The 12068-nt window shown below is 45.1% G+C and overlaps 1 protein-coding gene across 3 annotated transcripts in view; it reads right to left on the bottom strand.

The window, feature by feature from the left end:
• Baldspot (elongation of very long chain fatty acids protein baldspot) overlaps positions 1-12068 on the bottom strand; it is a 221603-nt gene that overhangs the window by 124439 nt on the left and 85096 nt on the right. The window contains exon 1 of one of the 3 annotated variants that reach the window (XM_055063287.2): positions 7620-7703. The exons of the other annotated variants lie outside the window; for them this stretch is intronic. The gene's annotated coding sequence lies outside the window, so the exon portion shown is untranslated. Of the gene's footprint in view, positions 1-7619; positions 7704-12068 lie in introns of those variants that run through there. 3 annotated transcript variants of the gene reach the window in all.

Raw genomic sequence — 12068 nt, forward strand, 5'->3', positions numbered from 1 at the left:
CCGAGCTGCAACATGAGCCCCCCCCCGAACGAAATTTCTGGCTACGCCACTGCTCATCATTCATTACATAAAGTAAAAACCACCAAAACTGCAACAGGTGCTGACTCCTTCCTAAATATGTAACATGTGCACATATGTACTCATGTGCCAGATATAACATAGTCAGATTACGTGAATATCTGCGCGCGTAGTGCTAAACTTTCAGGCCTGATACCTTTTGTCCGGTTTATAAGCTGCGTTTTGGTCCTGGCAAGAAAATAGATCGTGAGGTTTTCTCCTCTTACCTGCAGTCCTGGACTCGCCAACCCGTGCAGGTCTCGCCAACGAGACCTGCACGGGTGCTTGCAAAAACATTTTGATGCTCTGGATCATCCAGTGAAGTTGGCAGTTGTCGTAGTGCGATGATGTTACAAAGTCAACTACAACCAATGGAAGATAGACTGCGTTCACTATCAACATCATAAATCAGAGCCTGCATATATTGGATTCGAAGGGGGATGACAAGGCAGCCAGATAAATCGAGCCTTTGAGAGAACACAATTGTCACGAATATCAGCATTCCAGCAATGGACAGACACGCCTGCAAACATATTAAAACATTTATATCAAGAAACAATTTTAACTAAGAAAAACGAAGAGCAATGTAATCTTACACACCATAAAGCCTATACACTTCGGTGCTGTTTATTATTAGTAGTAGTAGTACTACTCGTAAGTCAATTCGTGTTGATTTGCAGAATCCACTAAGGACGCTAAACACACTTTCTAGGGGAGCAATGTAGACTATCCACCCTTCGTTACCCTTACTTCGGAGGCTGCATGCGCAAACAAACAACGCAAGGTTATTGTCCTGACGACCTCAAAAGATAAATGATGCAGGCCTTGGTAACGCATTAATTAAACCCGATAACGGAGACGCACGAGGCGTAAGTCTTGGTTCTCCTAAACTGTGCATAGCATCAACCAAGATAAAAACTCTCCAGCAAAACCTTGATCTGCAATAGATTTTAAGATATTATCAAAGCGTTCGAAGATCCGATATATCGCGAATCGAGCTCCGGACTGTCAGATAAACACAACTGTTCAAAACAACCTCTTTTCTCCCCCTCACATATACAACTATATGCACCCTTCCGTCTGACCCGCTGTAGCCAGCTCCTCATAACCGATAGTGATCGCTGCCTTGATAGCTTTTACCTGCCTTCTGGCCTTCGTGTTTCTCGACTGAGTGGCGTCATCATTTACCTCGCATTCTATTTGTCCCCCGCCGCGCTTTGAAAACGATTGTTTCGCATGCTTAAGGCAGCAAGGCCGAGTGATGCCAGCGGCACGGCTAAACAGCTGCTCGCACGACGAAGATTTTACTCCGAACAGCCGCTATCAGCTAGGAAATAGGGCACTCGTTCATTCGTTCACTCGTCACGCTTTGGTTCTGGCACGGCGCGTAAACAAGACACAGACTTGAGCGAAGCAGTTAACGGCACGTCGACGACGGCAACGCCGATGACCGATTCACGGGATTTACATATCCTCTCTTTCGGGGCTTCTTCACTTAGCCACAGGAACATCTGCGTGGCCATCTGCGACTCTCTCTGTGACACAAGAATGCTACCATGTTAATTCCCGAAATCAATAACTGGATAGAGCCTTAAATCGCTGTACGAGTGTTTGAAATTATTCTAATACTACACACACACACACACACACACACACAAAAATGCTGTTTATATATAATTACAAATATTTTTATTTCTGTGTCTGCCACGTAAATCTATTTCTTAATTAACATGAACGTTACACTTCACCCCGATTTACTTTTCCGTTTACGTTTTTCTTTCTCCCCTTCCCTTAAACCTTTCACCGCCGGCTTTTTGGCCAATCCTCCGTATGGGGTGAGCACCACAAGTGAGGAGCAAGCAAGCACGCAAGCACGCAAACCGCACAAAGTAGCGCTGAGGCTATAGGAAACGCCTGTAGTGGAGGTCGACGAATAAGTTTGATTGCCAGGGTTCTTTAGGCGCACAAACAAACGAGCATTCTTGTATTCCGGCTCCAATGGAGTGCGGCCACCACGGCCGGGGATTGGACTCACGAACTTGAATTAAAACTAAGCAGCAGATCGCCATAGGCACCGAGCCGCAGCGGAGGACAACGACGCATTCATGACGACATTTCATCGGCCGACAACTACGACAGCGATGACGTATAGGATTCTCAAGATTACATAGGAGTCTCTAAACGCATCGAGATGTCGAAGGCTCATGGTTGCTGTTCGCAGTCAATGTAAGGGTGACTGGAGTATCGGGATCTTTTTGATATCCTTACTCTTTATTACGGAAAGAGTCACTTCAGCGTAACAGTAGTTCGGATAACACTACCATTCGCGGCTGCGCAGTGCCTTGCGGACCCGGACCCGTAACCTTGACCTCGCAATCGACATAGCTGCGAGATCTCTGTGCCTGCAGCAAGTCATGACCGGGTCTCGTGCCCTAACGAAAACCGTACATTATGGGAAGGGGGGAGAGAAAAAGGAAACCGCTAGAAGATAACACTGAGGCTTCGAAACAGAAAGAAAGAAACAAGAGTATCGTGGACGGCGTACTTTTTTTCCGCGATTCAGAGCTATAATGAGACTACAAAGGACGCGGTAGCTGAAACATCGCCAGTGCCTGACATTCGAGAACACCGCGTTGCAAGTGGGTATGGACGCCTGGTCCGGTTGCGCGAGGTGCGTGCATGGCGCGATCCCCACCGCCGGACGCACACCGGTTTATAACTGCCGGTACACGCCGCCCCTCGACCATGCGTCCGGCTTTCCAGGGGTGCGTTGCTAGAGAGAGATACGTAGAGACCGCCTATTATTGCTGTGCAAGAAACAAGACAAACAAACACTACACACATATCGAAAGGACGTCTACCGATCCCACGCCGGCAATTTCCCATCAAGTGGGTGTCCTTCTCAAGCGTTGAGCTCCCTTGTACTGGCCGGGTACCGAGCCAGGAGCGCGCTTGTACCTATTTTACCGGTAGGTACCCGACGACGCCCGTGTCACAGAACGTCTCCCACGCCCGCAGCGGATGCCATACCAAAGACATAGAAAACCCACAGCATCTGAACTCCGAATGGTTAATGCAGTCACAGACAGTATACATTGCCGCACAAATTGCTTTAAGTTCCTTTTTTTTTTTTTGCACTTACTGAATAGAACTCCTTGCCTGCCGACGTATTCCCGCCCGATAATCTACTACCTTTCATGGAAAAATTGAGCTGGTAGCGAACATTTATTTTTGTGCGTATGTGCCTGTGTGCCAGACGATGTATTGCGCCTATGCTCTTGCTGTGGTAAGTTAGGTACGGCTTGATTATTCTATAGGGTCCGTATACTGCTTATATTTTATTCTTTCTGCGGGAACGTTCTCTTTGCTTTTACTGCAAAGTACACCAGCCCCTTGCATTGTACACTGTGCTTCTTTTTGCTACTCTGTTACGCTGTAAATCTTTTCTTTTTCTTTTTTTTCTTCTCTTTGTAATGTCTTTGTATTATAGGCATCACAAATGTATAAATACCGTCAGGAGACGGTACATAGCTATAGACGAAGTGTCGATGACATATACAAGTTGCATAATACATGAAGAAAGAAGAAGGAAATGAGCATGGTTTATGAAATACAAGGTAGTGAAAGACTGGGGGTAAACTTGAAAGGTGAGAGAAGACGAGACTGACGGCGCGGGAGAAAAAAGAACGCAACAGAAGCGGCCGGGCGCGTGAAATAGCCAGGTTTATCGGCGTTGAGCACAAACGCAGCGCCTTGTTGCGGCTTGGGTGGCGTTCAGGGCATAGAATCCACCAAGCCCATCGACTATGACGTCAAGTTGCAGAAAATGAAGGAAAAGGGGTTTATTAAGCTTAGTTACACGGCTCCAGTACGGCAGCCCACTACATGCAGGAGCAAGTTAAGCGCCTCAGTTCACATCAAAACCCTCTGTCCTCACTCTCGAAAAATTTCTGCTTTTAATCACGTCGTCTTCCCTAGGCGAGTCAACTAAGGAATATGAAGACTGTCCAGCGGCAAATCACCATCGTCGACTCCGTTGCGATACCACGCCCATGCTATCCATAACCCGCAGTAACTCCGCCTCGAAGAAACTGGTTTGGAATTTGTGTGAGAAAGAAATCATCCGGCGACACCTGGTCCGTTCGTCGTTGCCCTGCCCGTCCTTCGCTCAGTCCGCAAGGTGAAACGCGGGCTGAGGTCCCTTCGTGGAACCCTGCAACAGCCGGTTTATACGCTGTCTTGACGGCTGGATAAGTGCCGAGGGGATGGGTGATTCGACTCGTCTAATTAAATGCGCCTGTCCATTCATTGTCGTGGTTCCCTCCCGTTCATCCTTTTCTCCGGTTTCCAGGTAATGGTGGGGTGAGCGCATTCAGTCGTTGTCAACGCCGCGCTGACATCTGGTTAGGAGGTGCTCGGTTTGACAAGTGGCAAACGTTCAATTAATACCACTGGTGGTGTTGAGACGTAACGGCCTGCATACAATTAAAGTTTGCACAGGCCACAACGATCGTTTCCTAGCGATACTTTTACGCATTTCTGCTTTCCGCTCTTCGAAATTAAAGAAAGCAGAGCAACATCGACTCGCAAATCGTGGTTCTCCCGCGCCCAATTTTTTTCCCCCATTAACGCTGCACCCTTAGCCGCTTCGCGCGCGCGAGCGAGCGATAACAACACCATAACGTGTCGGCGGCGCGGTGTTTCAATACAAGGGCAGCCGGGGACAACCTTTGTGCAAGCCCACGGGTCCTCAAAAAGATAATGGATATCTTCGTGGCGTATCGGTGCACAGTCTGGAAACGACGGGTACACGGAGTGCACAACAAAGTTTCAAACTGCACTCGTGCATGATGAGATAGCGAGAAAAAAATCCGCTATTTTACGTGGCACCCGCGGCCACTAACTTTCGCACACGACTCTTGGGGGAAACACTTTGTTAGTGCAGTACAAGCACTAATAACAACTTGAATTTTAAATGAAGGCCTGCAACCGAAACTTGCATCAATATGTCTGTTCAACGCATCATATCACCTGTACTTTTCCTATTCCCGTAAAGAAGAAATCTTTCAGTTCTAGTGGCCTGAATACTGACGAGGTGCTAAGAAAGGACGACCTCGTACATTCGAACATGAAAAATAAGCTGCCGGATTCCTTCAGGATCTCTACCGCGAGCCTAACTATGTCATTTTCTCCGATTCGCTATCCTGGTCATATGCATTACGCCCTTCCGGATTCCACACTCACAATTCTGGCTGAACTATCAGCCGTTATCTTAGCTCTTTGAAAACTTTCTTCAAATTATTCAACAGCGGTTATAGTGACTGAATCACTGTCAGTATGCACATCACTCACTTCATCTTCAGGCACTACTGTAGGCAATACATTTAAATCATTAATCCCCTCAAACTTCAGCCTGCTGCGGTTGGTATGGGGTCCAGACCATCGCTGTGTATTCTTAAATGAAACGCCAGACACACTTGCGCGGATGTCTCCTGATGAAGCAGCTATGTCCGTTATGGTTACTTCGGCTTATGTCACTGCGGCTAGGTTTAGAAAATTTTCTCTTTTCCAAGATTCTACAAAACTGAAAATCCAAACCCTGGAATTTAATCATTTGTCCTTTTCAAGGGACAATAAATGGTGTCCCACACGCAAATTAGAAATATCCATAACAAAATTACGACGCCGCATTCCACCATTAAATTTTTACCTATACACGCTGGTAGGACACCATCCCCTCTGTGTCCTACCTGCCAGGAACCGGAAAGCATTGATCACTTTCTAAAACCATGCCGTCGACTTAGAAATCAGAGGAAGAAATTAGAATTTTCATTCCGAAATTTGGGTATTTCTTTAACTACTCAAAGCATCCTCTCCTTCGGGGCTTTTTCATTGGGCCTTAGCCACAGGAACATCTGCGTGGTCATTTACGACAACCTCTGTGACACAATAAGGCAAAAATGTCAATTCTCAAAATCAATAATTGGATAGACGATTAAATCGCTGATTGTGTCTTAGAAATTATTCTAATACGACCCAAGAAAGAACACTAAATTCGCTGTTTATATATAATTAGAAATATTTCTATACCTGCCACGTAAATCTATTTCTTAATTAACATGAACGTTATAAATTATGGGGTTTTACGTGCCAAAACAACTTTCTGATTATGAGGCACGCCGTAGTGGAGGACTCCGGAAATTTTGACCACCTGGAGTTCTTTAACGTGCACCTAAATCCAAGTACACGGGTGTTGTCCCATTTCGCCCCCAGCGAAATGCGGCCGCCGTGGCCGGAATTCGATCCCGCGACCTCGTGCCCAGCAGCCCAACACCATAGCCACTGAGCAACCACAGCGGGTAACATGAACGGTATACTTCACCCTGATTTACCTTTCCGTTTAGGTTTTCCTCTCCCCCATTTCCTTTACCCTTTAACCGCCGGCTTCTTGGCCGATCCCTGTAGTGGGTAAGCGCCACAAGTGAGGAGCAAGCAAGCAAGCAAGCAAGCACGCTGCAATGCACAGCTTTCCAGGCACTGCCAATACCTCAGAACGGTGTTAACGCCGGCCGGACAGGTGTCGGCACAGTTGGGGCACATTAAATCGTAGTTAGTAAACAAACTTAACACCATCGCACCCGCTCCATGTACAGCTACTTGAAGAAATTACATGCAGGTAACGCTCAATGATACTGTTACCATGTCCAACAATTTGTAGCCGGTATGCGGCATAATAAAAGGTGCAGAATGCCACAGTTCCCCGAAGATGCGATACACACTGATGGTCCCTGTCTGCGAGCAACAGGTCTCGAACACGCATTGATGTGAATGACTGATCTGTCGTGGTAGAGTGACTAATGACGCATACTTTCTCACGTTTTCCAGGTCGCCGGATGGTCAGAATGCCCCCACTTCACGTCTAGAGGATATATAGCCCAATAATTCGAATCAATCTCCGCAATAGGAACCACCCGACCAACCCCGGCACTGTAGGACGCGTCCACAATTCGTTTACAATAAATCAAGAGACGAGCCGCATACACAGTTCACAATGCCGAGCACCTCACCTAACGTCATAATGGCATCCGGCTCACTGTATACAGTGCCGCTTCGCAGACGTAGAATTTGAGCGCGCACACACGCCGAAACTTGGGGGGTACATGTCTAAGGACAAACGAGACGGCTTTCATGTAAAGCAAGCGACGCACCAATCCTGTAGCGTTCATTGGAAAGTCGCTTTCGTTAATACTACCGTTTCCGCTATAGACATAACTTTCGTGCTCGTATAACGTCTGCGGGTAGCAGCCGAACGCGCACAAGCTAAGCGACACCGCGTTTCTACACATCGAAGACGTGCCACCGTGCATTAAAGGGGTGCAAGAAGCAGCGGCAGCCTTGGCCTCCCCCTTAAAAGGCACACATACGCACCAGCGCCTTGGCCCGATTGCGCGCTAATAGGCACGACCGCTTTGCGATTACAGTCACTGTCAAACAATGGTTTGCAACCATCGCCTGAGGGCGTACCGTACTGCTTGTAGAATACACACTTTGCTTATACGTACGTGTTGTCAAGCCAACAAAACACGCCAGCCAAACGACAGTTTGCAAGCTACAACGTCGCGGATGGAAATTACGTCGGTACCGTGAAACCGCAATAGCAGGTATATGATACGTATGACGTAATACTCTCCTGGCCGTTATAGATCACTCTGACGGGTCTAAAGGCAGCATCCAAGTTTGAATGCAACGATAAACGGTCTCTAGAAGTTATAACCAGGCTGCATTATTTATACTGCGCTTAGCCTCAAATAAAGACAGAGTGCCGACTACGCGATGCCGGTTCCTGCACCTGGCTAGCTTTCTGTCGGCGGCGCAGCTGAAAGAGCAGAGCTGTGCACTTAATCACCACGTGCACAAACCTGCAATTTACAAAGATGGTGGGGGAAAAAAGCTGCTCAACAGCAGCTTGCCTAACCACACCTTACTCTAAACCAGTCTCAAGCAGCAATGCATGCATACGAGCAATACCAAATGTGACAATACATGTAACCATAGAAGGTCGAACTCAAAGGGACCGTTAACGAAATGAACAGTACGCTCACAATATTATCTTAAATAGAGCACTCATGGATGCTCAGCGTAGGCTTTCATCACTTAGCCTATACTTGTTCGGTATGCTCGAGAGGCGATAAGGTAATGTTTGAAATCCTCACCATTTCCTCTCTACCCAGCGTAGGGTAGCAAACCGGATTTTTAATTCTGGTTGCTTCTGGCTCTCTCTCTCTCTCTCTCTACCTCTCTCTCTCCGTATAATTTCTGTTGGCGCCAACAAATCAACGGTCTGATGTCAGTTGTGTGTAACTAAGTCTGCGTGTTTACTGATGCCAAAGGTGTCACTCTAGGGCAAATTACCAACAATTTACCCCTGTGTACCATTTTAATTAGTTCGCTTTTGAAGGCTATTTGGAACTAATATTCATGTAAAATGTCAACACGTAAAGCCCGTAAAAAGTAGATCACATGCGCGCGCATTATATAGGGTGTGCCAGCTAACTTTAGCCAGAGTTTAAAAATATGCAAATGCCGCGTAGCTGGACAGAACCAAGGTAATGTTGTTTGCCGTCGCTCGTAGATACTGGGAACGTTTTTTTTTTGTTTTCATTCCGCCTGATTACATCATTAGTCTTAATTATTAATCAACTTCTCAAATATTATAATTAGATGAAAAGTATCAATGACAAAAATTGTAGAGCAACATGAAAATCGGCCGACACAGCTTTCTGTCGCTGAATGCGTGCTGCATAAAAGTGTTGTTCCGAGCGTAAATTCAGAAGCCCGCGAATACACGCAAAGTGCCTCGAGTGGCCAGTCGCGCGGCAACAGTGCGTGTAATCGCGGGCGTCTTTCACACTCGTAGCACGTATGGAGCGACAGAAAGCTGTATCGGGAGTTTTTCACGTTGCTCTACGATTATCTCATGCACACATTTAATGTAATTATAATATCTGAAAAGTTCATTATTTATTACAACTAAATATTTAATTGGGCGGAATTAAAAAAAAAATGTTCTCAGTATCTCCAAGCGACGGCAAGCAACATTACTTTGGTTCAGTCCACCTGCGTAGGATTTTCATGTTTTTAATGTTTTGCTAAAGTTACGTGGGACACCCTGTATCTGGGAACTTAGACTGAATGCGTGGCACTCTTGTAGTGCCGTTAGACAAAGGTCAGGGAATAAGCATGCTGTATATACATTATACACCAGCAATTATTGCAGTGTTGGCAATGCGTTGTATCTTCTTAATACACCTTATCCTTCACACGTCTTGGTTCGTAAACGCTCCGCATATTGTTGCCAAAGCACGAAATCATGTATTACAAGTACAAAAAATTTTGCAATATTTCAAAGACGGATTACGTTTCTATTTAAGGTAAGAAAACATGTGAGATTACAGGCATTTTGTGCGAACGAGGATGCACTTTTAGTGCAATATAGTAAATTTTGCTTGCACGAATATGAAAGAAGTGACTCAAGGGAAATAGCCTTTATTTTGAAACAGTTAAATTTCAAATAATTATAGCAACCTCTGAGATATCTTTTCTAACATGTCATTCCACAAGTTCCCATCATTTTCATCTGAAAGAAAAAATTAAAAAAAAATAAAGTTATATCTGCGTAAAGGGTGTATTTAAGTAAAACATCAATACTTATATTGTAAAACCCCTTATTTTGGAGCGTCCTTAATTTACGCGAAGGGCAGGCGAAATTTTAAGGGAACAAATACGGTCAACATAGTGACGAATAAAACTTTATTTTACCGGCCATTTCCGCTTGCTGTAGCCGCATAAAACGTGGCGCATTCGATTTACTTGGCTGCGTAAGCTTGCGCTATGCAATTCATCGTAAAGGCTGTAACGGGGAATCTCCGTCCTTGCAGGGAAGGAGTGCCGTACTTCGATGAGCCAGGAGGAGTGCACTGGCTTCGTCAGTGAGGTCCCCAGAGGCACTCTGTCGCCTTTGTCCGGCTTCAGCTGTTTATGGCCGCGAATTTAGTGCTTCGGCTGTTCACTAGTCGCAAAGTTTAGCAACCGCGAATATGCCCACCAGTGGGACCGCGAAATTATAGGGTTTTACAGTATTTATATTCATTTATGAATAAGTGTATGTACATATTACACATTAGATATACATATACCGCGTGTTTTTTGCAACGACTGTTCCGCATTCTTAAACATAATGAATTCAATACACAAATTATGATTTTTTTACTGATGAAGCTTCATAGCAGTGATTGACATCAGAATATGTGTAATAATTACCTATAAAATTATGAATTATTATAACAATTAATTTAGATTACTGATGTGAAGGGGAATGTTGTATGTGCAGAACTGAAGCCAGCGAGTACTCAAAGCATAACCTTTTGCCTGCCAGAAATTCCGCGCCTCGCGTGAGCTTCAAAAAGTACGGACTCAATATCTACAGTGACGTGCATTGCTGTTACGGTGAACATTGTTCCGTACAGCATTTTTCCAGAGTGTGGTACGATTAGCATGTCCCGAATCACCTACATTTGATAGTCCGAACAGACATCGCAAAAACAAGTAGCGCATTAATTTGTATATTTTTTAATAACAAGCGACCTACTTGCTATCTTGAAGCATCCACCAGCTGTGATAAGTTGAAATGAAGTTAAGGCTTTCTTTTTCCAAAGCATTACTTCTGGTTTGAAAGGTTACCTTTGTTTACTTAAAATGTCTTATATCTGTAGCGACGCAACTTCTCTAACAAAGTTTCGCGTTTGATTCTATCAAATGCCTTCGAGAGACCTGGGAACACTCCCAACACAAGCCTCATTGTCTCTGTTTTGTGCCGCCCTCCCCCACCTTTTATTTTTTTAGCTGCCTTCTCGGTTGAGAGGCCTGGCGTGTATTTGTACTGTGATGGTATTTTAAATTATTGTTTATCAGGCTCTAGTAATAAAATTCCTAATCCATTAGAAAACAACGGCCTGATGCATGCAAGTGGCCTGAACAATATTACTTCTATCCCCACCTTGATGCACTAACATCATCCTTTCAATCTTGATATTCTGAAAAAGAAAAGCGCCAGAATACAGGAAGATTACAAATGTTTGTTAGGCACTGAACAATCGAGTCGGTAATAAAAACAGACGCCTCCACTAAATATGTGTGGTTCCATTGATGCCTTAGTTCTGTTACGTTTACTGAATACATCGATTACTTCCACGTAGTCGGTTGCACGCCCATGTACAAGGAGTCCGCAAGGGCAGCAGGTAAATAATTCGCAGCTTCATCATCACTAGTTCTGTCAATCAACAGTGTGAACAAAGGATTATAAACTTTTTTTGCTACAGCTTTAACTGTGAAAACCACTTCTAAGCTTGTCAATGCCACAGGCTGGCCTCCTTGAAAATATGGAGTTTGGCACCGGTCATATCGGTTGAACATGAATCATATACCAGACATACGAGATGATAGTATTTACGTTCAGTTAGGTTAATTCTACATTTGTAAAATGCTTTAAATGCCCGTCACGGTCATGTGCTAGCAAAACACCTCCTATATAGACGTATGCAAACTCATACATCGAAGGCAGTGAAGCTGTATTAGGAAGTCATCATACTCTCCCGAACTTCCTATACAAGAGTGCCTTGCCGATGCCCGAAATCTCTCCTTACTGTATCCGGGGCAACTCTTCTGTTACACTAGAGTCTCTTCGAACGTTTCACTGTGTCCAAACCCAGTACTCGTACACTCTCCGCTATATCCGGCGCGTGTTCTTGTATGCTGCACCTGTTCTATGCTGTGCCGAATCGGCTCTGTACAATGCGCCTGTGTGTGCATCCTCTATACCGACCCCGCCACCGCACGAAAGCCGTTGTGGAAACACCCTATATAAAGCCTCACCGTAAAACCCATGATGAAATCTATATTTTTTTCTTCGATAATTATTGAGTAGCAGCGATGAAATCCGCAGTTCGAAAGCA

Source organism: Dermacentor andersoni, chromosome 1, assembly GCF_023375885.2.
Source record: "Dermacentor andersoni chromosome 1, qqDerAnde1_hic_scaffold, whole genome shotgun sequence".
Classification (NCBI taxonomy): domain Eukaryota; kingdom Metazoa; phylum Arthropoda; class Arachnida; order Ixodida; family Ixodidae; genus Dermacentor; species Dermacentor andersoni.